This window comes from Hylobates moloch, unplaced genomic scaffold (assembly GCF_009828535.3).
Source record: "Hylobates moloch isolate HMO894 unplaced genomic scaffold, HMol_V3 SCAFFOLD_8, whole genome shotgun sequence".
In the NCBI taxonomy this organism is placed as follows: domain Eukaryota; kingdom Metazoa; phylum Chordata; class Mammalia; order Primates; family Hylobatidae; genus Hylobates; species Hylobates moloch.
The window spans coordinates 85,458,386-85,484,954 of record NW_026652283.1 but is presented as its reverse complement, the minus strand read 5'-3'; positions in this window follow the sequence as shown (position 1 = coordinate 85,484,954).

The window sequence follows — 26,569 nt, the reverse complement described above, 5'->3', positions numbered from 1 at the left end:
TATTATGTATTCTGTTACTGTGTGGTGTATGTATAGTATTGAATGAACGTTACTTTCCACAGATGGAAATAAAGTGTTTTGAGAGAGAGACACCTTTTCCCAATTTGCACAAAAATGCTATATGGGTTAGCAGTAGCTCAGCAGAAACATGTGGGTAAAGCTAAACAAATATTGACTTTATAGTACAACAGCAATAGAGGTAATAATTTTTAGTACAAAAGAGAGACAAGGAGGAAAATGCTGTATAAAAATAACTTTTAAGAAGGGACAGGTTGTTAGATTAAAAACATTCTAAGGTCCTTCTGTTGTTCTGGAGTAGAGAGATTTGTAAAGGTTTTCTGTTTAAAAAATAGCAAACATTTTTATATGAAGCATTTTAGAATAGGGCAGAAGCTCTAGTGTGCAGATTGCACATGCACTGTTAGGGCAGACACCTGCACCTGCTTACTTACCACTTAAAGGACAAGGAGGAAGCATAGAGGTCTGCATCCAACTCCTGAGAAGGCAGAGAGACAGAGATGAGCTCTCCACCTGGAGCTGCATCTGCCAGGGCTCCCCACCATCCCCCAAGGCCTCCCTATCGCTGCTTTGAATCAGGCCCACTGAGCTTCTTTAGCTCCTGGAACAGAGTCTCTTCCAGTGGCTCTGGGGGCAGCTGTCCAGGGGCTCTGGCAACCTCAGGACCCAACTGGCTGCCCAGAGGGCCAAGGGGTCAGTAACTGCAGCCCATCCCTAGTGAACTTCAGCATGCCATTTAGGCGGCTCTGCGTGAACCAGAGCTACTCACAAAAAATGAAATGTTCTAAAAAACCAGACTGTTTAGCACCGAAGTTACAGAAGTTTGCATACATATGTAATTTATATGACATTTAAAAATATGGGAAGCATTGCTATATATCGCTTATGGATATATCTACCTGTAGAAAAATATAAGGACATACATGGAATTGATTAACAAAATTTAGGATAGTGATTATTGCTAGAAATATGGGAGGAAAAGTGATTGAGAAGAGGTAAACACAGATCTTCAACTATATTTGCAACATTTTATCACTTACATGGAGTGATGTGTGCATGTATAGTCATTAGATTATTCTCTATGCTTTTTTGTCTACTTGAAATATTTCATAATAAATTAAGGTGGATATGAGTCTTCAGATTGGAAAAGCTCATCACATACCAAGCCATGTAGATAATAATATATTGACAACTGCACACACACATCATAATGGAATGGAGGAGCATCAAAGATAGAAAAACCTAAGCACTATAAGAGGGTAATTGAGAAAGAGAGAAGCAGAACCAAATAATATTAGGCTTAAAAGGGATAAAACTTTAGATGTAGAATTTTAAAAATATTTTGAGAATGAATAAATGTATTTATGCTAATAATTTTGTAAATTATCAGCAATTAAAAAGTATAAATAGACTCAAACAGGAATTAAAATATTTAATAAACCAATGAAAAAAATTGAAATGGATAGCCTAAGATTCCTTGAAGGTTTAGAAAATGCATATGATACCTTTGGAAGTGGGGAGGTTTCGAGATTACAAACAACATTGATTCAAAGAGTATAACATTTATTTTACTAGCAGTATAACCCTGGTATGAAAAATAGTCAAAGATAATACAAGGAAATAAAATTATATACCAAATTCACTTATAAACTCCAACGTAAAAATCCTAAGCAAAATATTAGTAAAGCCAATCTAGATATTGCAGTATCATGAGGCTCACCCTTCATTTACTGCCTCCCTGGTCTTACTCGTCTTGTTTGATGGCAGCTCCATCTTGCCACATTTTTTCAGGCCAAAGACTTTGGAACCATCCCTGACTCCTCTTTTTCTCTCATGCCCAATATCCTCTTCTTTTATTTTCCAGAAGAGATTGTGCTGAGTTGGTGTTAATCCTTCTTTAAATGTTTGGTAAAATTCTCCACTGAAACCACTGGAGACAATGGGCATGATGATTATTTTGGGAGAGCATTTAAATTATGAATTCAAGGCCAGGTACAATGGCTTATGCCTGTAATCCCACTACTTTGGGAGGCCAAGGCAGGAGGATCACTTGAGCCCAGGAGTTTGAGACCAGCCTGGGCAACATGATGAAGCCCCGTCTCTACAAAAAAATGAGCCGAGCACGGTGGCACATAACTGTAGTCCCAGCCACTAGGGAGGCTGAGGTGGGAGATTTGTTTGAGCCTTGGAGGTCAAGGTTGCAGTGAGCTGTGAGAATGCCATTGCACTCCAATCTGGGTGACAGAGTGAGAACCTGTCTCAAAAAAATGTATGAATTCAAAATTCTAATGGTTTCATACAGGTTATTGTGGTTTTCAAGAAAGTCCATTTCTTCCAAGTTGTCAAATGTATTAGCATAAGTCTATTTATAATATTTGCATTACAAATACAAGTATTACAATGTAATATTTGTAATATTGCCTTATTGTATTCGTCTGTTTTCACGCTGCTATAAAAGACTACTTGAGACTGGATAATTTATAAAGAAAAGCAGTTTAATTGACTTATAGTTTCAAATGGCTGAGGAGGCCTCAGGAAACTTACAATCATGGTGGAAGGCGAAGGGGAAGCAAAACATGTCTTACATGGTGAAAGGAGGGAGTGAGGAAATGCCACACACTTTTTTTTTTTTTTTGAGACAGAGTCTCGCTGTCACCCAGGCTGGAGTGCAATGGCGCGATCTCGGCTCACTGCAGGCTCCGCCCCCCGGGGTTCACGCCATTCTCCTGCCTCAGCCTCCCGAGTAGCTGAGACTACAGGCGCCCGCCACCTTGCCCAGCTAATTTTTTGTATTTTTAGTAGAGACGGGGTTTCACTGTGTTAGCCAGGATGGTCTCAATCTCCTGACCTCGTGATCCGCCCACCTCGGCCTCCCAAAGTGCTGGGATTACAGGCGTGAGCCACCACGCCCGGCCTGCCACACACTTTTAAACCATCAGATTTCATGAGAACTCAATCACTATCACGATAACAGCATGGGGGAAACCCTCCCTATGATCCAATCACCTCCCACCAGGTTCCTCCCTCAACGTGTGTGAATTACAATTTGAGATGAGATTTGGGTGGGCACACAGAGCCAAACCAAATCACTTATTTTTCATTTCTGCAGGATCTATAGTGATAGCTCTTGTTTTTTCCTGGTGTTAGTAATCCGTGTCTTCTTTTTATTTTGCCAATCTTGCTAGATATTTTTTCAAAGAACCACTTATTAGTTTTCTTGATTTTTCTCTATTGTTTTATCTCTTATATACAGCACATATATATCTTGTTTTTTAAAAAAATCTCATTGCAGATATTTTATCTTTTGATAAGTAAATATATCTTATTACATTTTCTTTATATGACAGATGAGTTTGGACATATCACCGTGTGTCATGCTGTCTGTTTTTATTCACTAAATGGCCTATAGCCTCTTCATTTTGCTCATGTGCGTGTGTGTTTTCCTTCTAATAATTTGGGAAGTTTGGATTTAATCTATTTTTTAAAATTTTTTTCTAATGGTGCTATGAAAAATATCTTGTAGTTTTATATGATAAGTTTATTTTTAAGAGATCCCTTCTAGGTAGTGTTTACTTATTTCCCAATATGACATACGAGTAATTGTCACACTTACACTTTTCTCTACCTTCCTTATGGTGGAGTCTATCCACCACTAGAGGTGCATTAATTATATTACTATTTTTGGTTGTCTCACTTGTTTATTTTGTATAATTTAAATATCACACAGACACCTTTATTAGTTAGCTTGTTACATATAATTTGTTGATGGACTGTGCTCTGTGAAATTTGAAGAAATTGAGGTGCTTACACTATTGTGCACCACTGAATCTTAACCTCCACTGCTCAATTTTCATCAGTAATATTATTTCATGGTATCATGGTTTCTAATATTTATATTCTGTTCTGTAATGATCATTTCCCGAGTATAGCCTTAGTTCTTTATGTAAATGGGTTCAATGCTTACAAGCCGTCCTTTTACCATGGCTTTTTCATTTGTCTCTTAAAAGGCTGATTTATTAAACAAGGTATTATTCCCTAATTCTTGTATGTTTGACCATGATTTTGTGTGACATTTACTCTTGAATGACATCTTTGCTGGAATAAATTCGTGATTATATTTTCTTTCCTTGATGACTTTCTGAACATTTGTCCACTCTCTTCTAATATTGAATATTTTGTGGTCAAGTGTAAGGCAAAGCTGATTCTCCTTCTACCTGCTGACTCCATGAATATATATGCATACAAACACACATAAATATCTCCTATAATATTTTATGTGTGTGTGTGTGTGTGTGTGTGCTCTATAAACTAATAGGACCTTTCTTTACCTTTTAAGTCTAGTAAATTTATTAGAATATGTATTAGGGCTGATCACACTTTACCATTTTCCCTTTAGATACAATCAAAAAAGTGAAATTAAATCAGCAAAATGAAATAGAATAGAGTTGTGAAAAGACTCAGAATAAATGAAAGATATAGAAGACGAAGAAGGACCAACACATACATAATTAATGTGCTTTTATTTTTTATTTTTATTTATTTATTTATTTATTTTGAGGTGGAGTCTCGCTCTGTTGCCTAGGCTGGAGTGCAGTGGCATGATCTCGGCTCACTGCAACCTCCGCCTCCTGGGTTCAAGTGATTCTCCTGCCTCAGCCTCCCAAGTAGCTGGAATTACAGGCGCACTCCACCAAGCCAGACTAATTTTTGTATTTTTAGTAGAGACAGGGTTTCGCCATGTTGATCAGGCTGGTCTCGAACTCCTGACCTCGTGATCTGCCCGCCTCGGCCTCCCGGTGTTGGGATTACAGGTGTGAGCCACTGCTCCCGGCCAGTAATGTGCTTTTAAAGAGAGACTAGAAAAATATAACAAAATATTCAAAGTTATAATAGGAGAAAACTTTACTGCATTGAAGGAACATTTGAATGTGAAGATTAAAAACATTTGCTACACTCACTTATCCCTGTGTTTCACAATAGTCCATCTTTTTTGTTTCTAATTTTATTTTGTAACACTTTTGTTTTTCCTGAGATGTGCTAGATGACTTTTCATCTTTTAATGTTGCCAAATCACTCCTTTGTATGCTTATTTTTCTTCTTTGAGCTTTTTAAAAAATTATAGCTTTATATATGTTTATTTTGCTTTGCATAGAGAAGTATTGATTCATAATTTTCTAATGCTTTATTGCATGTTTTCAGGCATGAATTATTTATCTGCTTGTTTGTCATGTTTGTTTCATTATTTTATTCTTGTGTCACCTTTAAATGGGTCCTGTGCTATTTCTTTTTATATTATTACTCTTTTTTTAATGAAGGCTAGCTACTTAATGAAGTCTCAACAGGCTCCAGTTGCCCACAGCAATGACCAGTTCAAGAATACATGTTTGTACTAGTTTCCCTTCCTACCTATTTCCTCCTCCCCTGTTCCTTATGCTTGTCCCCTGGACTGACTTCCCAAATGAAGCCACCTGAACGCAAAATTTTGTCTTAGGCTTTCATTTACCCATCGGCCCATTGTTGTAGGCGTTGGGCAATGTGTGGAGAAGAGATCAGAGAAATAAGCTGGGTCAGAAGCTATCTTGAATTTGGATGGATGGTCTCTAAATACTTCCTCACCAACACTCTGCCCAGAGGGAATGGATTTGCTTCAAGTTAGCCAGAAGTCCTCCCGTCTCAGGTTGAAGGTCCATACGTTTCTTGCCATGATCAACAGTTCTTACCTTTGCTTGATTGGTATCATCAAATTCAGGGCTGCTTTTTACTTTTCATCCCCTACCCTATCCCACTAAGAGCCCGCTTTTTGCAGAAGTAGTGTGTGTGAGTTAACACCTCATGGAGCAATATCTGACTAATGGAAACAGAAGCTGATGGATAAATGCTACCCTCTTCCATTCCTCAGGCACACCAGTTCCAAAGCACATTCTATATGGCTCCTGAGAAAGTCTGAACAGGCCCCAGTTGCCCACAACAATGACCAATTCAGGAATATGTCTTCGTACTAGTTTCCCTTCCTATCCATTCTTCCTCCCCTGTTTCCTATGCCTGTCCTCTGGAGTAACTTCCCAAATTAAGCCACCTGAATACAAACTTTTCTCTTAGCTTTCTTTCTTTCTTTCTTTCTTTCCTTTCTTTCTTTCTTTCTTTCTTCTTTCTTTCTTTCTTTCTTTCTTCTTTTTTTTCCAGACAGCAGCTCTTCTTTAAGAGTGTGGTTTGAGGTTTTGGCTGGTTTTTGTTTTCTTTCATCAAAAATGTCATTTTCTTTTCTGTCCTCATTTTCCCTGTTGTTTGTATTTGGTTTAAGAAGGAGAAACAGACATGCTGATGCCTCCATGTTTTAATTATTATTGTTTTAAAAATCTTGGCCAACTTGTACCTCTCTGAATTCTCTATCTGTAAGGAAGCAAATCAAGTCCTGTGCTTTCTAGAGTGCCATGCCTTAAACCAGCCTGCAATGTTTTCTTCCTCTTCTGTGGTGTCTTTATGAAGTCCCTGAGCATACAAAGGCAACATTCCTAAGCAATTCAAGTCATTGCTAAATCACTACATTTAGGAGTCATGTATTCCTTTCTCTGTATCTGTCTTTCTCATACACAAATGAAAATAGAACGCACATTAGCACACTAATGGCAAATGGAAACGCAGTCAGCCATTTTCGTTTGTAGCCTTCCCTTGAGTATCATCCAAGGTCAAAGACATAGCTGTCTTGAAGGTGCTTTTTTTGTTTGTTTTTTTTTGTTGTTTGTTTGTTTTTAATTAAATCAGGCTTTGACCTTTCAAAACATTTGAATTATTTTCACCTAGGCATTTGCATTGGGAGGCATAAATGGCTTTTTTATAGGCCAGAGCAGACTTGGCCCTAGTCATGCTCTGACCTGTCTCTGGGAAGCATATTTTCTGGCCAGCTGCACCCTACTCTGGTACCTACCCTCACCATAGCATTTGTGAACCAACTCCTGGCCTAGGTTTCAGCCCTTCTAAGGGTAGAAAGCAAGGACTGGGACTCTTGTGAACATCCACTACCATGGGATGAAGGGAAAAGTCTTTGCCTCAGTGAGTAGGAAATGGCTTAGTTTGGGACTTCTTAGGTGAGGAGTGATCATGAGCTCTTCAACTACCCAGTTTGGAAACCAGTGAACCCATGTGTCTGGGGTATACTGAGATCCCAGGACATAAAGAGACAACTGTCTGAGTCTTTTGTTTTATGTTTTAATAAGTGGGGAAGACTAAGGAGGCCTGTCGTCAGGGGCAGTGGTTGCTCTTGTCATGTAGTGCACAGAAAACTCTTAGAAGAGATGATTCTTCACCTACATCTCATCAGCTTTGTGCCTGTCCTTGCCTCTTCTGTACCTCATGGAAAGCAGGGTGGATAAGAAGCTACAGCTGGGACCTTTTCTGCAGCCCTGTCAGCCCCTTCCTGCATGTAGATTGAGGCCTGTGTCAATACTTAGTTTTTGCCCTGTGTGGGAATATATTCCTTAGGTCTCCAGCACACCTGAGATTCTCTACAAGGGTCAGGGATATGTATTTGGGTGTCACTGCCTCTATGGAGGTGAAATCCACACTCAACCTCCTTGGGGCTGGTGGGCATGGTGATTAGGGGTGGGAGTCTGGGTTGGACTGCCTGGGTTAGAATCTTGGCTCCACCACTTGCTTCCTGTGCAATGTGTAAATTACTTCCTCCTATGTCTGTTTCCTTTTCAGTAAGGTGAGAATAACATTAATAATGCCACCTCATAGGATTGCTGTAAGTTAAATGAGATAATCTACGCATAAAGCACAATGACTGGCATGTAGTAAGTGTAATTTTAGTTGTTTTATTATTGTTATCAATCATCATGATTATCTGAGTGCAGAGTAATTGTGTGTGTGAGAGAGAGCGAGAGAGAGAGAGAGAAACTGATTATTGTTTAAACTCAACATGGGGGCTAAGGCAGCATTTCAAGGCACCTTGTTGAGGCAGGATAGAAGCCAACGGAGACTTTTGTAGAGAAATGAGGATTGAGATGTTAGGAAATGTTGGAGAAGCAGAGAGCTGCACACTCAGACCCATATGTTGCCAAAAACTTCAACATTCCCCTCTGTTCGTATGATTTATAAGGAAAATGAAGTCTTTGTTTTCACTGCTATCTCCCCAACATGCTCTACACACCTGCCTTTGCAGTCTGAGAGCTGTGTGTGTGCATGCATGTGTGTGCACACCCTTGAGGAGTGGGACTGGAAGCAGTGAATGGATGGTTGTGAACAACCCTATCAAATCTCCAACAGAGACTCTCCCCAAAGCTGATGGACGGAGAACAAAAGGACAACAATAATGGGGGGTGGGGTGGAGCCAAGTTGTACTTGGACTTTGGTTTTGTGACCAGTTGTAAACTGGAAACATCATAGACTTCATTCCATCTCCCCAGCAGGAACAGATTGAGGGTATTGGTCTCAGCCTGTTGCAGATGTCTCCTCAGCATCTCAAATGGCAGTGGGCTCAAATTACCTGTGTAATTTTCTTTCCTTTTCTTTTTTTTCTTTTCTTTCTTTCTTTCTTCCTTCTTTTATTTCTTTCTTCTTTCTTTCTTTCTTCTTTCTCTTTCTTTTCTTTTCTTTTTTTTTCTTTTCTTTTCTTTCTTTTTGGCAGGGTCTTGCTCTGTTGTGATCATGACTTACTGCAGCCTCAACCTCCCAGGCCCAAGCAATCCTCCCACCTCAGCCTACCAAGTAGCTGAGATTACAGGTGTGCACCACTACACCTGGCTAATTTGGTTAATTTTTTGTAGAGATAAGGGTCTCACTGTGTTGTCCAGGCTGGTCTTGAACTCCTGGGCTCAAGCAATCCTCTGGTCTCAGCTTCCCAAAGTGCTGGGATTACAGGCATGAGTCACCATGTTTGGCCTCACTTTCAAGCAGGAAACTTTTCCTGAGGAAAGCAGTAAGAAGGTGGAGAAAAGGATTGTGCCATTATGGAGGAAGGTGGGCTGGTATTGAGTCTGAATTATCCAATATTGGTCTCCACCTTGATCATCTTCACTTCCCTTCTCCAGGGCACTTGTCCCTGCCACTGTCCTCTATGTAAGGTGCTGCCTTGCTGGGTTTTGGGGGACAAATTTCTACCCTCACTGTGACTACTGGGTGTTAGGTGTCCTCAATAGATTGCCACAGAGGTGTGGCTGCCCCCACCTGACTAATATCCAACACTGAGGCCCATGGACTTCTCCTTGGATTATTATCCACCTCCCACATTTTCTCTTAATCAATTCCCACTCACTTATTGGGTCCCAGCCAAATAACCTTTTTTAATTAAAGCCTCCCTGCCCCCCAGACTAGTGAAGGCCTCTTTGGTCTCCTATCACTCTGCGTTCTCTTTCATGACATTTATCACAATAGTAATTAGTCAATTATTTGTGTCATGCATAGTCTGATTACTCCATAAGGCCATAAGTGTCATGAGGGTAGGGACTCTGTTGATCCCTGAGGTGTCCTGAAGACCTAAACACAGTGCCTGGTTCATAACACCTGTTCAATGAATACATGTTCACTCAATAACTGAAAGAACCCTTTTGGGATTATCCTCCAAAGCAGGGTTTTGATATGAGATATGAAGGTCTCACTATGTTGCCCAGGTTGGCTTGAACTCCTGGGCTCAAGCAATCCTCCTGTCTTGTCCAGGAGTTGCGGTTTTAGAAACACATGTGCACTGCTTTCATCTGCCTGTAAGACAAGCATGGAGGGGTGGTTTTAACTACTTAAATCACCAATTGGTATTAATTAAATCTAATTAAATATCAGACTGATAGACCATATCAGCAATATACCCATCAACCAGCTCACCAATTGTGCTTTAAAATTCTGCCTAAAACTTCCTAGGAATGATGGTTACATGAAGTCACAATGATGCACAATGGAACCATGAAAACACACAGTTTTTTATTAGCCACAACGGGGAGCATACAGATGAAAAATACTCCTGAGGCTGGAATTTAGTGTTTTCCAGACTTTGTCAGCCATCCTGCAAATGCCAGAAACACAGAAAAAGATGTATGTACTGTAGCCTCCCAGTTGGTGTTTCTGTCTTCATTCTCTTCCTCAATCGTACTCATAGTCTTTCCTCCTTAATTCCCCGGTTGTATTAATGGAGGGGTGGTTTCCTATTGCTGCTGTAACAACTTACCACAAACCTGATGGCTCAAAACAACAGAAATTTATTCTCTCATAGCTGTAAGAACCAAAAAGTTCAAAATAAGTTTCACTGGGCCAAAATCAAGATATCAGAAAGGCCGTGCTCCTTCCAGAGGCTCTAGGAGAGAATCTGTTTTCTTGCCTTTTCGTTTCTAGATGCTGCTCACATTCTTTGACTCATGGTGCCCCTCTATTTTCAAAGCCAGCAATGGTCAATCAAATCTTTCTCATGCCACATTACTATGACTTTGGCTCTTCTGCCTCCCTCTTCCACATTTAAAGGAAACTTGTGATTACATTGGGACTAGCCAGTTAACCAAAGGTAATTTCCTTATTTTAAGGTAAATTAATTGGCAATCTTAATTCCATTTGCAACTCCAATTCCCCTTTGCCATATAACATAATATATCCATAGGTTTCAGGGATCAGCACGTGGACATCTTTGGGTGACTATTATTTTGCCTACCACACCAACTTAAGCCTCACTTATTCTGAAAATAAAAAATAAAATTACTAAACTTAAAATTTAAAAAAAATCCATGGATGTGTTAAATGAAATATTAAACACAGTTGAAGCTAGAGTAAGTTAATTTGAAAACATATTTGAAGAAATTATATCTGTAAATTCTGGATAAAAAGTAAAAAATTATATACATCACATGAGGGTCAAGAAAAAGTAATGAATATCTAATAGGGGTTCCAGAAGGAGGTAATAGAGTGAACTGAAGAGAGGTAATGTTCCTTGAGAGAATAGTTGAGACTAACCCTCAAATTCAGGAAATCCAATGAATCTCAAGCATAAATCAGAAGAATTCATCATCTAGACACATCGAAGTGTAGATAATCTGCTTTCTCTCTTTTAAGATGTTTTTCTTTCTTTTTCTTTTTTTTGATGTTCTAAAAATTAAGGAACAACAATTAGACTGACAACTAACTTCTCAGCAGCAATAATGGAAGCCATAAGAAAGTGGAAAGCTCTGTGTATTCAGAAAGAAAATAACTGTCAACCTAGAACTATATGCTCAGAAAAAAACTGCCTTTCAATAATGAGAGATAAATAGGCATTTATATATAAGAGAATATATTCTATCTCTCATTGAAAGAAGTTTGAAGAGATATTCTTAAGGAAGATGAGAATTGATTCCAGAAGGTAGGTCTGAGGTACAAGACAGAATGATGAGTAAATAAATTGATAAATGTGTAGGTAAATATAAGCAATCATTGGTGTATGCAATAATAATAATATCTAATTTATTGAGTTAAAAAACAAAACAAGATAGAACTAAAATATTGGACAGTAGCAGAACTGAGGTGGGAAGAAGAGGTCATCTATGGATGATAGTTAAATCATTTTTAAATTGCTTGAAAGATGAGGCAGCTCAAACCTGAAATTTCAGGTTCTCAGCTGCACCTGCTACTGCCTCTAGGTGGCACAGAAGCCCAACTCCTCCATTTCCCAGGTTGCCCTCACTCCTCACCTAGTCTCCTCAGCAACAAATGCTACTGACTTAGTTTGATGACCTCATGCCTTGATATTTTCTCCTCTGAGTCTGCTTAAAATACCTTTCCCAAGGACAGAAAGCTGTTGGTTCTCTTTGCTTGGTAACTGTGAGGATAGAATTCTTATACCCTAGGGGAAACTGGATGTCAAACTTCAAGGCAGGTCAGGAACGAACTTCGCATGGCCAGAAAGAGTATACCAAGGAGGTTCCAGAGAATAGGCCACTTCCTTTCCTATGTTTGTAAAACCAATAGCACCTGGTTTGTGAAGTAGCCAGTGAGTTCACACTCACTTTCAAACACTCACTGGCTTGATTGCTGGGCCCTATCCCTGCTCCTCTTCCCACCAAAGAGGCCTCTCCTGGACTCAAAAGACCATTTTCCTGGCCATGGTGCTGCTGTCACTACATTCTCCTTCTCATGATCTGCTCCCTCTGTGCACATCCACTGTCCTGACTGCTGCTGGAAGGAGTCTCTTGGTTGCTACCCAGTGTGAGACTCCTTGAGGGATAGATAGTCATTCTTCAAGCCACAGTTGCCTTTGCCCAACATTCCCATTGTCACACTCCCCAGGGGGACACATTTTACTTCCAGGTGGGCTCTCTGTTCTTGCGGGGAGTAAAGGGGCTTGGTCCCTCCAAGCAGGCCAGACACTTTGTTCCACTTCTTGTCTCTGTGGTAAGCTAGCATGGCCATCATTTTCTTTCTATTTTTCCTTTTCTCTGTGGGCATCAATGTCAGTAGGTTGGGTTGGATCTGCTCCTTGGAGCCAGCCATTACAGATTTGATGAGGAGGAGGCAGGAGGTTTCTTTAAGCCCTGTGGCTAAACTCAATTTTACCAGGGAGCCCTGTGCTGATGAAGCCAGTAGCAGATTCTGGCCCTTATTAAAGTGATGCTACTTCCAATTTGTGTGTCGGATCCAGGATCCTAGAGGGAGAGGAGCAGAGGATGGCGGCATGGGGAGTAAATGCTACCAAACCCGTTCAGAGTTCAGGCTTTGAAGTCAGAAATCCTGGCCCCTTCCCTGTGAGGTGTACAGCTATGAGCAAGATATTTAACTTCTCTACGTGTCAGTTTCTCCTGACTTTGAAAGCAAACACTGTTGTTGTTGTAAGGGTTAAATGAGTATGTAAAATGCTCAGTACTTTGTATGACTCATTATTAGGATTCCCAAAATCAGATTTTGTAACGTTTTAGCCAATATTTACAGCAATCAGTCCTCTATGAATCAGTCTACATGAGTTTATCTTTTCCTCCAACTATGACTGACAAAATTTAAGTTCTGAATCCAGATACACTGATGATAAGTAAAATAGGAGTTCAGAAAGTAATGGGGTGAGACTTTTACTAGACCTGGATACACTTACAGAATTTCAAGGAGTAGGAAGAAGAAGAGGGGGCATTCCAGGCAGCAGAAACATTGTGTGCAAAGATGTGGAGGCAGGAACGGCTGCTCAGAGCCATGAACAGACCTCTCTGGCTCAGGAGAAGGGCTAAGGGAGAGACAGGATTGAATGGCAAGCATGGGGCTGGCTTATGCAGAGGTCTGAAAACCAGGCAGCAGAGTGCAAGCCCTCTGCAAGGGCTACACAACAAGCAATAGCAGGTTCCTTAGTGAGGAAAAGATGAAGAGTAGATGCTGCTGGTGCCTTGTCCATGTCTCCTTGTCCTACTGGACTTCAAAGTTCTCTGGTTGCAGGAGTGTGCCGGCCCACAGATGTTCCAGAGAGCTAATACCCACACATGATTCTCAACTAGCGAGGATGGGGTTTGGTGATAAATACCCCAGCTTCCTCACTCCATTGGAGGGACCATTTTGAGGCATGTCTCAGAGTCTCTCTGGGGTCCCCAACAGAATGGGGCCCTCATTGCCTACAGTTGTTACCTACTGTTTACCACTCCTTTGATTGGCTTCTCTCCCTTCCCCATCTCACTTCTCCACTTCTTTACTCACTTCCTGGAATCATCTCTCAAATGAACAGCTTGCATCCAAATGCTTGTCTTGAGTCTGCTTTGGGGGAACCCAAATTAAGACAATGAAAGTGCATTTGGAAACAATTTGCCTGATGGTGTTTATAGGAGGGGCGGGAAGACCTGCTTGTATAGAATGGTTTGGATTTGTCCCAACAGATGGTCTCCTGTTGACTGTCCTCTTTGTATCAAGAAAACCATGAAAAGTAAACTCCAAGTATTTATTTTATGAGGAAGTACAATAAGACAACAACAGAGTGGGTTCCAGTTCCAAACCAAGAAATATGTGTGAGGTGTTGCTGGGAAGGCCGCAGAATCTCTCTCTCTCTGCCTCCCTTTCCTGTTCAGAGAAAATTAGTCCATCTGGTATTTATGCCATGCCATGAGCCCTGCACTGGGGCTCAGTGTATAAATCCTTGTCTCTAAGGGTTCATGATCCCACAGTCTAGACTGATGCCAGCAACTTACTCATGGCAAAAGCTCTGCCAGGCCAGAAGTCATTGTAGACTCTTGAGGCCTTCGGCATTCTGAGGTGAAAAGTCAGTGGCACAGGCTTCTCAGGGCATCCCATTGTGGAGGGAGGAAAATGCAAATACAACAGAATTTACTTCATTTCTCTTTGGTGGGATCGGCCTCCTGCCCCACTCCATCAGAGGCTCTTTCTGGTACCCAGAGAGCCAGTTGCCGAAGTGTTGGGGATGAGAGATGGCCCACAACATGCTGGCCATATGGGTTTCTGAGCAGCTCAGCCAGAAGGTAGCAAGAAGGAGGCAGCCAGTGGAAATTTTCAGGAGGAGCAGAGGGAGTGGGGAAAGGGAAAGACAAGGCTTCCAAAGAAATTTGTACTTTGTATATCAAACTCCTCTTCTTGCATCCAGGAGGTATGAATCTCTCCTTGGCAGTCTCAGATGAGCACCTGGTTTCACCTGTGAGAATGAGAATCTGTGGTGCACACATGATAACTGCACTTATCACATGGGTTCCAGTTAGGAGGAAAAGTGTGCACTTCTCATGTCACTGCAAATGGAGGCTGCTTCTTCCTAAGTCTTCTAACCCCCTCTTCTCATTTCTCAGTCTGTCCCAGGCCAGGGCAAGTGCTCTCCTTGTGTGGCCAGAGCACATTGCATGTCCTTCCATTCCAGCTTTTTGTCACTCTATAACTGCCCGTCCATGCTCCCCACTCATCCAAGTCCCTCTGAAAGCAGAAACTGCACCAGTCAGCTATTGCTGCAATAATGCTGCATAACAAATCACCCCCCTGAAGTTCAGTGCTTAAAACAATCATTTTTCTTTTTGTCTCAGTTTTGCAGGGCAGCTAGGCTTGGCTTCAAACTGTAAGTCAAATCCAGGTCTGTTCCACATGTCTCCCATCCTCCTCAGACCAGTGGCTACCTGGAACATGGTCTTCTCATGGTGAATAGCAGGAGCTAAAGAGGAGCCCACCCATGCAGGCACTCCTGAAGCCTCTGCTCACATCACATCCACTCACATCCTGTTGACCAAGCAGGTCTCATGGCCGTGCCCCAAGTCAGGGAGTCAATGAAGTACTTTATACCCAAGATAGAAGGGAGGGGAGTGAGGATGAGCTAAACAAAACCCAACCCCTCACAGGGGCCATGGAGTGTGTATTTTGGAAGCCCCAGTATTTCACATGAGACCTGCCACGTGGTAGGTATTTAGTAAATAATGAATGAATGAGTGAATGAATGAAGACAAGCAAGAGTTGTGTTCTTTTTGCCACAGGTAATAAGGATGTGGTAGCTCACAGAATCCTCTCACAGAGAGATGGTATTAAATGAAAATAAGAGCTTAGTCTAAAGAGTGGATTCCCGCTCCTCCTATAGTGACTATGGCTTTGCCAAGCTATTTGAGCTTCAATGGGAATAATACTTGCTTTATCAGGTTATTGTGAAAATTAAATGAGACGTCTATGTAAAACACTTAGCTCTATGTCTGCAATTTCATAAGCACTTGTAAATATTAGCTATTATTATTATTACTGCTACTATCTTGTGTTCTGCCAGTCAAGGGAAAAAATAAACTAAGATACTGCCAATTAAATGGAGGAGCTCCTGGTCTGGGCATTAACAGTTCCAACCTAACTCAGGTTTTACAAGAGTCTTAATTGGCTCTTTAACAATCTAGACCTGAGAATTGTGGTAGGGGAAGAAGAATATGCATAATAATGGATGATGTGCAAGGGCCTAGATTCTCTCTCTCCCATTTCTGGATATGGAGGGGTGGGCAGCCAGGGAACAGTTTGCCTAAGGACATCATGGGCATACCCTCTGCCCCAATGCCTGGTGCTAACCTGCAGGGGGCAACAGCATGAGTCTCTTGGGGCAGCTTGGTTAGAGACTATCCATCTCTGGAGTAGATGTGAAGATAGGGTGATGGTCCTCATCATGTGCCAGGTGCAAGTGGGCAGGATGACATTTCTGAGCCCCTGGCTGGGCTCCACCCATGTTTTCAAGTGGTGGGGACACCCTGTGCCTGTGGCAAATCCTGCTGGAAAGGTGTCATCCAGAAGAAGGTAAGGAACAAAGACCAGGGATAAGCTCCCTTCCTAGTATGGTAGAATTAGGTGGATCCTGGCTGGCAGCTAGGCAGGGCAGACTGGGCTGCTGCTGTATCCATAGAAGACCCTGCTCCTCAACCAGGTTGGTGTGGCATGTGTGGATAGAGGGTAAAGCCAGGTGAACTGGGGTGGAGGTGATAAGCAGGTGGCTTCCTCCTGCCACACCCCCAGGGAGGCAGGGTAATGCAGGCAATGAACATGATTCTGCCTCTGCCCCTTATGAGCTATATGAAGGGGCAATATTTTTTTCCTTTCCCTGGGTCCAGTGCCCTCATCTGTCAGCAGGGGAGCTTGGGCCCCATTCTTTTACTCAACAACTATTACCTGAATACCCATGATGAGCCAGTTGCTGTTGTAACACCCTGGAGATACACCTGCGAAGAGAACAAAGGTTATCAATAAATATTAGATTTGACTCAATATAACAGAAGCCCCAAGGAACAGTGTCTTAAACAAGGTAGCGAGTTATTTATTTTTGTCACATACAGCAAGCCCGGAGACCTGCAGATCAGAGCTGGTATGGTGACTCCACAGCCACCAGGGACCTAGGCATATTTTATTTCTCTAGTATGATATTCTTTTTTAAAAAATATAATTTCAACTTTTATTTTAGATTCTGGGGATATATGTGCAGGTTTGTTATATGGGTATATGGTATGATGCTAAAGTTTGGAGTACAATTGAACCTGTCACCCAGGAAGCGAGCATAGTACCCAACAGTTAGTTTTTGAATCCTTGGCCCCATTTTCCTTCCCCAGTCTAGTATTCCCCAGTGTCTATTGTTGCCCTCTTTATGTCCATGAGTACCCAATGTTTAGCTCCCTTATAAATGAAAACATCTGGTATTTGGTTTTTCATTCCTGCATTAATTCACTTAGGATAATGGCCTCCAGCTGCATCCATGCTGCTGCAAAGGACATGATTTCATTCTTTTTTATGGCTACATAGCGTTCCATGTTGTATATGCACTATATTTTCTTTATCTAATGCATCCTTGATGGGCACTTAGTTAATTCCATGTCTTTGCCATTGTGAATAGTGCTGTGTAAGTGAATGTATAAGTGCATGTGCCTTTTTGGTAGAACGATTTATTTTCTTTTGGAGATATACCCAGTAATGGGATTGCTGATTCAAATGGTAGTTCTGAGTTCTTTGAAACATCTCCAAACTGCTTTCTACCGTTCTACTGAACTGATTTACATTTCTACCAACAGTATATAAACATTCTCATTTCTCCACAGGCTCGCCAACGTCTGTTGTTTTTTAACTTTCAAATAATAGCCATTCTGACTGGTGTAGGGTAGTAACTCATCATGGTTTTGATTTGCATTTCTCTGATGATTAGTGATGTTGGGCATTTTTCATATGTTTGTTGGCCACTTCTGTCTTCTTTCGATAAGTTCATGTCCTTTGCCCACTTTTTAATGGAGTTATTTGTTCTTTGTTTGTTGAATTGTTTAAGTTCCTTATAGATTCTGAATATTAGACCTTTGTCAGATGCATAGCTTGTGAATATTTTCTCCCTTTCTGTAGGTTGTCTGTTTACTCTGTTGATAGTTTATTTTGCTGTGCAGAAGCTATTTAGTTAAATTAGGTCCCATTTGTCAATTATTGTTTTTGTTGCAATTGCATTTGAGGACTTAGTCATTTAAATTCTTTCCCAAGGCCAATGTCCAGAATGGTGCTTTTTAGGTTTTCTTCTAGGATTTTTATAGTTTGAGGTTTTACAGTTAAATCTTTAATCCATTTTGGGTTAAACTTTTTTTAAATTCTTACTTTTATTTATTATAGTTCAGCTGGTTTCACATCAATTGAGTTAAATTTTATGTACGGTGAATGGTAGAGCTCCAGTTTCATTCTTCTGCATATGGCCAGTCAGTTATCCCAGCACCATTAATTGAATACAGAGTCTTTTCTCTATTGCTTATTTTTGTCAGCTTTGTCAAAGATCAGATAGCTGTAGGTGTGTGGCTTTATTTCTGGGTTCTCTATTCTGTTCCATTGGTATATGTGTCTGTTTTTGTACCAGTACCATGAGCATGATGACAGGATCAAGTTCACACATAACAATACTAACCTTAAATGTAAATGGACTAAATTCCTAAATTAAAAGACACAGACTGGCAAATTGGATAAGCAGACAAGACTCATCCATGTGCTGTATTCAGGAGACCCATCTTATGTGGAAAGCAATAAAAAGCAGGGGTTGCAATCCTAGTCTCTGACAAAACAGGCTTTAAACCAACAAAGACCAAAAAAGTAAAAGAAGGGCATTACATAATGGTAAAGGGAAGAATTCAACAAGAAGAGCTAACTATTCTAAATATATATGCACCCAACACAGGAGCACCCAGATTCATAAAACAAGTTCTTAGAGACCTACAAAGAGACTTAGACTCCCACACAATAATAGAGGGAGACTTTAACACCCCACTATCAGTATTAGACAGATCAACAAGACAGAAAATTAACAAGGATACTCAGGACTTGAACTCTGCTCTGGATCAAGCATACTTAGTAGACATATACAGAACTCTCTACCCCAAATCAACAGAATATACATTCTTCTCAGTGCCACATGGCACTTATTCTAAAGTCAACCATGTAATTGGAAGTAAAACACTCCTCAGCAAATGCAAAAGAACTGAAACCATAACAAACAGTCTCTCTGACCACAGTGCAATCAAACAAAAACTCAGAATTAAGAAATTCACTCAAAACCACACAATTTCATGGAAATTGAACAATCTGCTCCTGAATGACTACTGGGTAAATAATAAAATTAAGATGGAAATCAAGAAGTTCTTTGAAACCAATAAGAACAAAGAGAATGTCCCAGAATCTCCAGGACACAGCTAAAGCAGCGTTAAGAGGGAAATTTATAGCACTAATTTCTCACATCAGAAAGCTAGAAAATCTCATTTTGACACCCTAACAACACAATTAAAAGAGCTAGAGAGGCAAGAGCAAACTAATCCAAAAGCTAGCAGAAGACAATAACTAAGATCAGAGAAGAATTGAAGGAGAGAGAGACATGAAAAACCTTCCAAAAAATCAGTGAATCCAGGAGCTGTTTTTTTGAAAAAATTAACAAAATAGATAGACTGCCAGCTAGACTAATGAAGAAAAGAGAGAAGAATCAAATCAAACAGACACAATAAAAAAGGGATATCAGCATGGACCTCACAGAAATACAAACCACCATCAGAGAATACTATAAGCACCTCTATGCAAATACACTAGAAAATTTAGAAGAAATGGATAAATTCCTGGATGCATACACCCTACCAAGACTAAACCAGGAAGAAGTTGAATCCCTGAATAGACCAATAATAACAAGCTCTAAAACTGAGACAGTAATTAGTAGCCTACCAAACAAAAAAAGCCCAGGACCAGAGAGATTCACAGCTGAATTCTACCAGAAATACAAGGAGGAGCTGCTACCATTCCTTCTGAAACTATTCCAAACAATTGAAAAGGAGAGACTTCTCCCTAACTCATTTTATGAAGCCAGCATCATCCTGATACTAAAACCAGGAAGAAACACAAGAAAAAAAGAAAACTTCAGGCCAATATCCCTGATGAACATTGATGTGAAAATCCTAAATAAAATACTGGCAAACCAAATCCAGCAGCACATCAAAAAACTTATCCATAACAATTAAGCTGGCTTCATCCCTGGGATGCAAAGCTGGTTCAACATATGCAAATCAATAAATATAACCCATCACATAAACAGAACCAAAGACAAAAACCACATGATTGTCTCAATAGATGCAGAGAGGGCCTTTGATAAAATTCAACATCCCTTCATGTTAAAAACTCTCAATAAACTAGGTATTGATGGAACACATCTCAAAATAATAAGAGCTATTTATGACAAACCCACAGCCAATATCATATTGAATGGGCAAAAGCTAGAATAATTCCCTTTGAAAACCAGTACAAGACAAGGATGCCCTCTCTCACCACTCCTATTCAACGTAGTATTGGAAGTTCTGGTCAGGGCAAACAGGCAAGAGAAAGAAATAAAGAGTATTCAAATAGGAAGTGAGGAAGTCAAGTTCTCTGTTTGCAGATGACATGATTTTATATTTAGAAAACCCCATCATGTCAGGCCCAAAACTTCTTGAACTGATAAGTAACTTCAGCAAAGTCTCAGGATACAAAATCAACATGCAAAAGTCACAAGCATTCCTTTACACCAATAGACAAGCAGAGCGCCAAATCATGAATGAACTACCATTCACAATTGCTTTAAAGAGAATAAAATACCTAGGAATACTGCTAACAAGGGATGTGAAGGACCTCTTCAAGGAGAACTACAAACCACTGCTCAAGGAAATAAGAGAGGACACAAACAAATGGAAAAACATTCCATGCTCATGGATAGGAAGGATTAATATTGTGAAATGGCCATACTGCCCAAAGTAATTTATAGATTCAATGTTATTCCCATCAAACTCCAATTAACATTCTTCACAGAACTAGAAAAAACCGTTTTAAATTTCGTATGGAATCAAAGAAGACCTCGTATAGCCAGCACAATCCTAAGCAAAAAGAACAAAGCTGGTGGCATCATGCTACCTGACTTGAAACTATCCTATGAGGCTACAGTAACCAAAACAGCATGGTACTGGAACCAAAACAGCCATATAGACCAATGGAGCAGAACATAGACCTCAGAAATAACACTACACATCTACAGCCATCTGATCTTTGACAAACCCAACAAAAACAAGCAATGGGGAAAGGCTCTCCTATTCAGTAAATGGTGTTGGGAAAACTGGCTAGCCATATGCAAAAAAACTGAAACTAGACCTCTTCTTTACACCTTATACAAAAATTAACTCAAGATGGATTACAGACTTACATGTAAAACCCAAAACCATAGAAACTCTAGAAGAAAACCTAGGCAATACCATTCAGGACACAGACATGGGCAAAGACTTCATGACAAAAATGCCAAAAGCAACTGCAACAAAAGCTAAAATTGACAAATGGGATCTAATTAAACTAAAAAGCTTCTGCACAGCAAAAGAAACTATCATCAGAGTGAACAGGCAACTTACAGAATGGGAGAAAAATTTTGCAATCTGCCCATCTGACAAAGGTCTAATATCCAGAATTTACAAGGAATTTAAACATATTTACAAGAAAAAAACTAACAACTCCATCAAAAAGTGGGCAAAGGATATGAACAGACACTTCTCAAAAGAAAACATTTACATGGCCAACAACCATGAAAAAAAGCTCAACATCATCGATCATCAGAGAAATGCAAATCAAAACCACAATGAGATACCATCTCACACCGGTCAGAATGGTGATTATTAAAAAGTCAGGAAACAATAGATACTGATGAGGTTGTGAAGAAATAGAAATGCTTTTACACCATTGGTGGAAACGCAAATTAGTTTTGTGGAAGACAGTATGGCGATTCCTCAAGGATCCAGAACAAGAAATACATTTGACCCAGCAATCCTGTTACTGAGTACATACCCAAAGGGATATAAATGATTCTGCTATAAAGACACATGCACATGTATATTTATTGCAGCACTATTTACAATAGCAAAGACATGGAACCAACCCAAATGCCCATCAATGATAGACTGGATAAAGAAAATGTGGTACATATACACCATGGAATACTATGCAGCCATAAAAAGGAATGAGATCATGTCCTCTGCAGGGACATGGATGAAGCTGGAAGCCATCATCCTCAGCAAACTAACACCGAAACAAAAAACCAAACACCGCATGTTCTCACTCATAAGTGGGAATTGAACATTGTGAACACATGGACACAGTGAAGGGAACAACATACACAAGGGCCTGTTGTGGGGTTGGGTGTAAGGAGAGGGACTTAGAGGATGGGTTTATAGGTGCAGTAAACCACCATGGCACACATATACTTATGTAACAAACCTGCACGTTCTACACCTGTATCCATATTTTTTTTAAGAAGAAATAAAGAAAAAAAAGAAAGAGGGCTGCAGTCATCCTAGCCATCATTCCGTTATGACATTTAGATGGAGAAGAAAGACAATCTCTTCCTGTGTGACTGCTGATCTTGCTTCAAGTTCACTGATCCTTTCTTCTGCTATCTCAAATCTGTTATTGAGCCTTTCTAGTGAAATTTTCGTTTCTAATTTATCTTGTCATTTTTTTTCTTTGACCAGTGGGCAATTTAGAATTGTGTTTTTAAATTTCCACATACTTGGGGATTTCCCAGATATCTTTCTGTTGTTAATTTTCAGTTTAATTCAAACTGGTCAGAAAAATTTATCTGTATTAAGTAAATCTTTTTATATTCATTGAGATTTTTAATAGTCCAAAATACGGCCTATCTTGGAGAATGTTCTGTGTGCACTTGAAAGGCATATTCCACTGTTATAGGATGGCATGGTCTGCCAATATCAATTAAGTCATGTTGTTTGGTAGTATGTTTCAAGTCTTCCCTGGCCTCATGGATTCTGAGAAAAGAGTGTTTCCCAACATAGTTGTAGGACTCTGAAGCAAAGTCGCCCAACATAATTGTGAATTTGTCTATTTCTCTTCTTACTTCTGTCTTTTCTTGATTTACATATTTTGAAACTGTTATTAGATGGATATATATGTAGGATTTTCATTATTTCTTGATGATTCATCATGATTTCTTGATTTGAACCTTTTATAATTTCAAATTTTCCCAGTTTATCTCTGGTATTACTTTAATTGCTGGTACTGAATCCTACTCTGTCTGATATTAACATGGTTATCTAGCTTTCTTATCATTATTAGGGTTTGTATGATATCACATTTCCATCCTTTAACTTTTAACCCATCTGTGTATGTGTTTTTAAATTCTTATAGATAGCACATAGATAAGCTTTGCTTTTTAAATTCTGGTCTAACAATTTCTACCTTTTAACTGGAGCGCTTAGCCAATTTACATTCAATGTAATTATCCATATAGTTAGATTTAAGCTACCATCCTGCTGTTAGTTTTCTATTTGTCCCATCTGTTCTTCATTCTATTTTTTCTCTTTTTCTGACTTCTTATGGACTGAGTATTTTTTTAATGTTCTATTATACTGCCACTATTGGCTTATTAGTTATACCTATTGGTTTTTGTGTTTTTAAAAAATTTGTTTGAGTTCACAAAATATACTTTTAATTTATTCCAGTGTATACTGAAATCCTATTAAATCACTCTATGCATAGTGTGGAAGAACCTTACCACTGCATACCTCCTTTTTCTCCATGTATCTTTTGTGATATTATTGTCATACATCTTGTTTACACCTATGCTATAAACCATACAATATATTATTAGCGTTTTACTCTATACAGTCAATAAAAATGAGAAAAAACCTACTCATATTTATCCATGTATTTACTATTTCTAACATTCTTTATTCCTTTGGGTAGAGGGATGATATGAGCTTCCATCTCATATCATTTATTTCTGCCTGAAGAGCTACCCCAACATACTTTTGTAATGCAAGTTTGCTGGTGACAAATTAACTTCTTTGTTCTCTAAGAAAAAATGCTTTATTTTCCTTTATTTTTGAAAGATTGGGGCATGGGGTATAGAATTCAGGGTTGATGGAGTTTTTTTCCTTTTCAGTATTTTAACCATATTACTCTATTTTCTTTTGGTTTGCATAGCTTCAAAACAGAAGTCTGTGAAGTTCATAGCTCTGTTCCTCTCAACATAATGTATTTTTCTATTCTGGTTGTTTTAAGATTTTCTTTCAATCATGGGTTTTCAGAAACTTGGTTGTAATGTGTCTTGGCGTGGTTTTACTTGTGTTTGTCCTCCTTGGCATTCATTCAATTTCTTGGATCTATGGGTTTACAATTTTCATTAAATATGGAAAATTTGGCTATATCTTCAATTTTCTTCTGTCTATGCAATCTCCTTCTGGGATTACTGTATACATATGTTAGATTGCTTGATATTGTCCCATAAGTTGCAATTTTATACTTTATTTATTTATTTTGGCTCTTTCTCCTTCTGTGCTTCATTTTGAATATTTTATATCACTGTGTCTTCAAGGTCAGTAAACATTTTTTCTTCAGTCTAATCTACCACTAATCTCTTCCAGTGAATTTTTTATTTCAGATATTTTATTGTTTATCTCTAGAAGTTTTATTTGATTTTTTTGTATCTTTCATTTCAATCCTTATTGTGTTTCTGCCTTCTTTTGAATCCTTGAAAATCCTATTAAAGATCTTGTCTGCTAATCCCGCAATCTCTATCTCCTCATGCCTGTTTCCACCATCTGAATTTTCTCCTGGTTTTGGGCAACATTGCTATGTTTCTTCATATATCTAATAAGTTTTGACCGGATGATGTATATTGTGAATTTTACATTATTGAGTGCTGGATTTTCTTGTGTACCTTTAAGAGGTGTTGAACTTTTTATGGCATGCAGTTATTTGCAGATCAGCTTGATCCTTCTGAGGTTTGTTTTTAATCTTTCAAACTTTCTTAGGGTGGGTCATGAATAGCTTTAATTCTAAGTTTGTTTAGCCCATTGCTAAGATATGATTCACCTGAGGTCTCCATTGAAGGCCTGAGAGTCTGAGAGCTCTTTTACTCTAGCTAGTGAGAATTTGATTGTCTCTCAGCCACGTGTGAGCTCTGCAAACTGTTCAGCTTACAGCTCCCTGCTTGCTCTTTTCTCAGCTCTGTGGATCTTCACTCTATGCTTATATGATTTAGTGTTCAGTAACAGATTCAGGGGATCTTGTGCAATTTTCTGGAGCTATTTCTTTAAGCAGCTTCTTCCTTTCCAGTACTCTGTCTTGCAAATTCTAGCCCCTTCAGCATTTCTGAACTGCAATTTCATTTCTTCAACTCCGAAAGAGTTTGCTCTACTTGAGATCACCTTTCCCGCAGAGAGTGCCTCCAGACAGAACGTCAGGGTGGCAACAAGCTCATTTTGTTCTATCTTTTTTGGTGTTGCCCAATGTCTGAAAACTCTTGCCTTATATATTTGGTTTGCTTTTTTAGTTAACAGTGAGAAGATAAGTCTAGTCCCATCATGGGACTAGACTCCATCATGGCTAGAAATAAAATCACCTAATAATCTTTCAATATCCATATCACTTAGCATAATTCTACTTATATAGTTCAAATATTTTTGAATAAAATATTAAACACTTCTTTGCTGAATTATTACTCATAAAATATTCATGCATTTGTGTTTTCATGACATTGTGCTAAGCACCGTGGAAGTTTGTGTTTTATGGAACGATCTCTTCCTAAAAATTTCATCTGATTAAAATGTAAGATAGATTAAAATGTATTCACAAGTAGCATAAAATAAGATTAACTGTGCATACAAGTGTGGTTTTAAATGCACTTAAAACAAGTCACACTTTCACAGCCATTTAAATCAGCCTGATGGGGTCTCACAGGAGGTGAGGGTAGGGAATAGAAGCCAGCCATGTCACTGGCAGACGCGAAATGGAGTCAAGAATTGTTATTCATTTCCATAGATGGTCACTTAGTGGATCTGGAAAACAAAAACAAAAACTGCTCCAGAAGAATCAATCTACTGTATTAAGTATTTCTTCACAGATTCTGTGAGGGAATAACTTTGTCTGTTCTGAGGGAACTACTGTAAATACAGCATCACACCATTCAAAAGGAAATTTGCTTACATATTCTTGGAACATTTGGAAGGTTTTTCCTTTTTGCTTTGTAAGAGTAAACAGACACTATGTGAATTTTTAAAAAAACCTTTTCAAAACCTAGCTGGGTGTGGTGGCACATGCCTGCGGTCCCAGATAGGAGGGTGAGGTGGAGGACTGCTTGAGCCTAGGAGTTTCAGGAGGCAGTGAGCTGTGATCGTGCCACTGCACTCCAGTCTGGGGGACAGAGTGAGACCCTGTCTCTAAAAGATGAAAGAAAACCTTTTCAAAAACTCTTTTCTATTGAAGGCAATCAGGTGTAAATTTTTCTTTCTCTGAAACTCTAAACAACTCCTTAATGTCACCTGGGCCTAACCATATCTCCACCCTCAACTCTCCTCACTCTCCCTCTCACCCCTCACTTGCCTCAGGGCTTTTGCACATGCTTGGGAAGCTCTACCTCTCCCATCCTCCCCTCCCTTTCTTACTTGGATAGCTCCTTCTAATTTTTTATGTTTCAACTTAACTCCCTCAAAGAGGCAATTTAATAATACCCAATTTAATAATACTGTTCCTTTCATTCTCCCCTCAAAGACTATTCTATTCCTTCAGATAATGAATACTGGTTCTTCCTAGCCTGTTTGTCCTCAGATCTATGGCCTCACCCTTTCCCTGGCCAGCTCTGTATCTCTGGTGAGTGACCCCC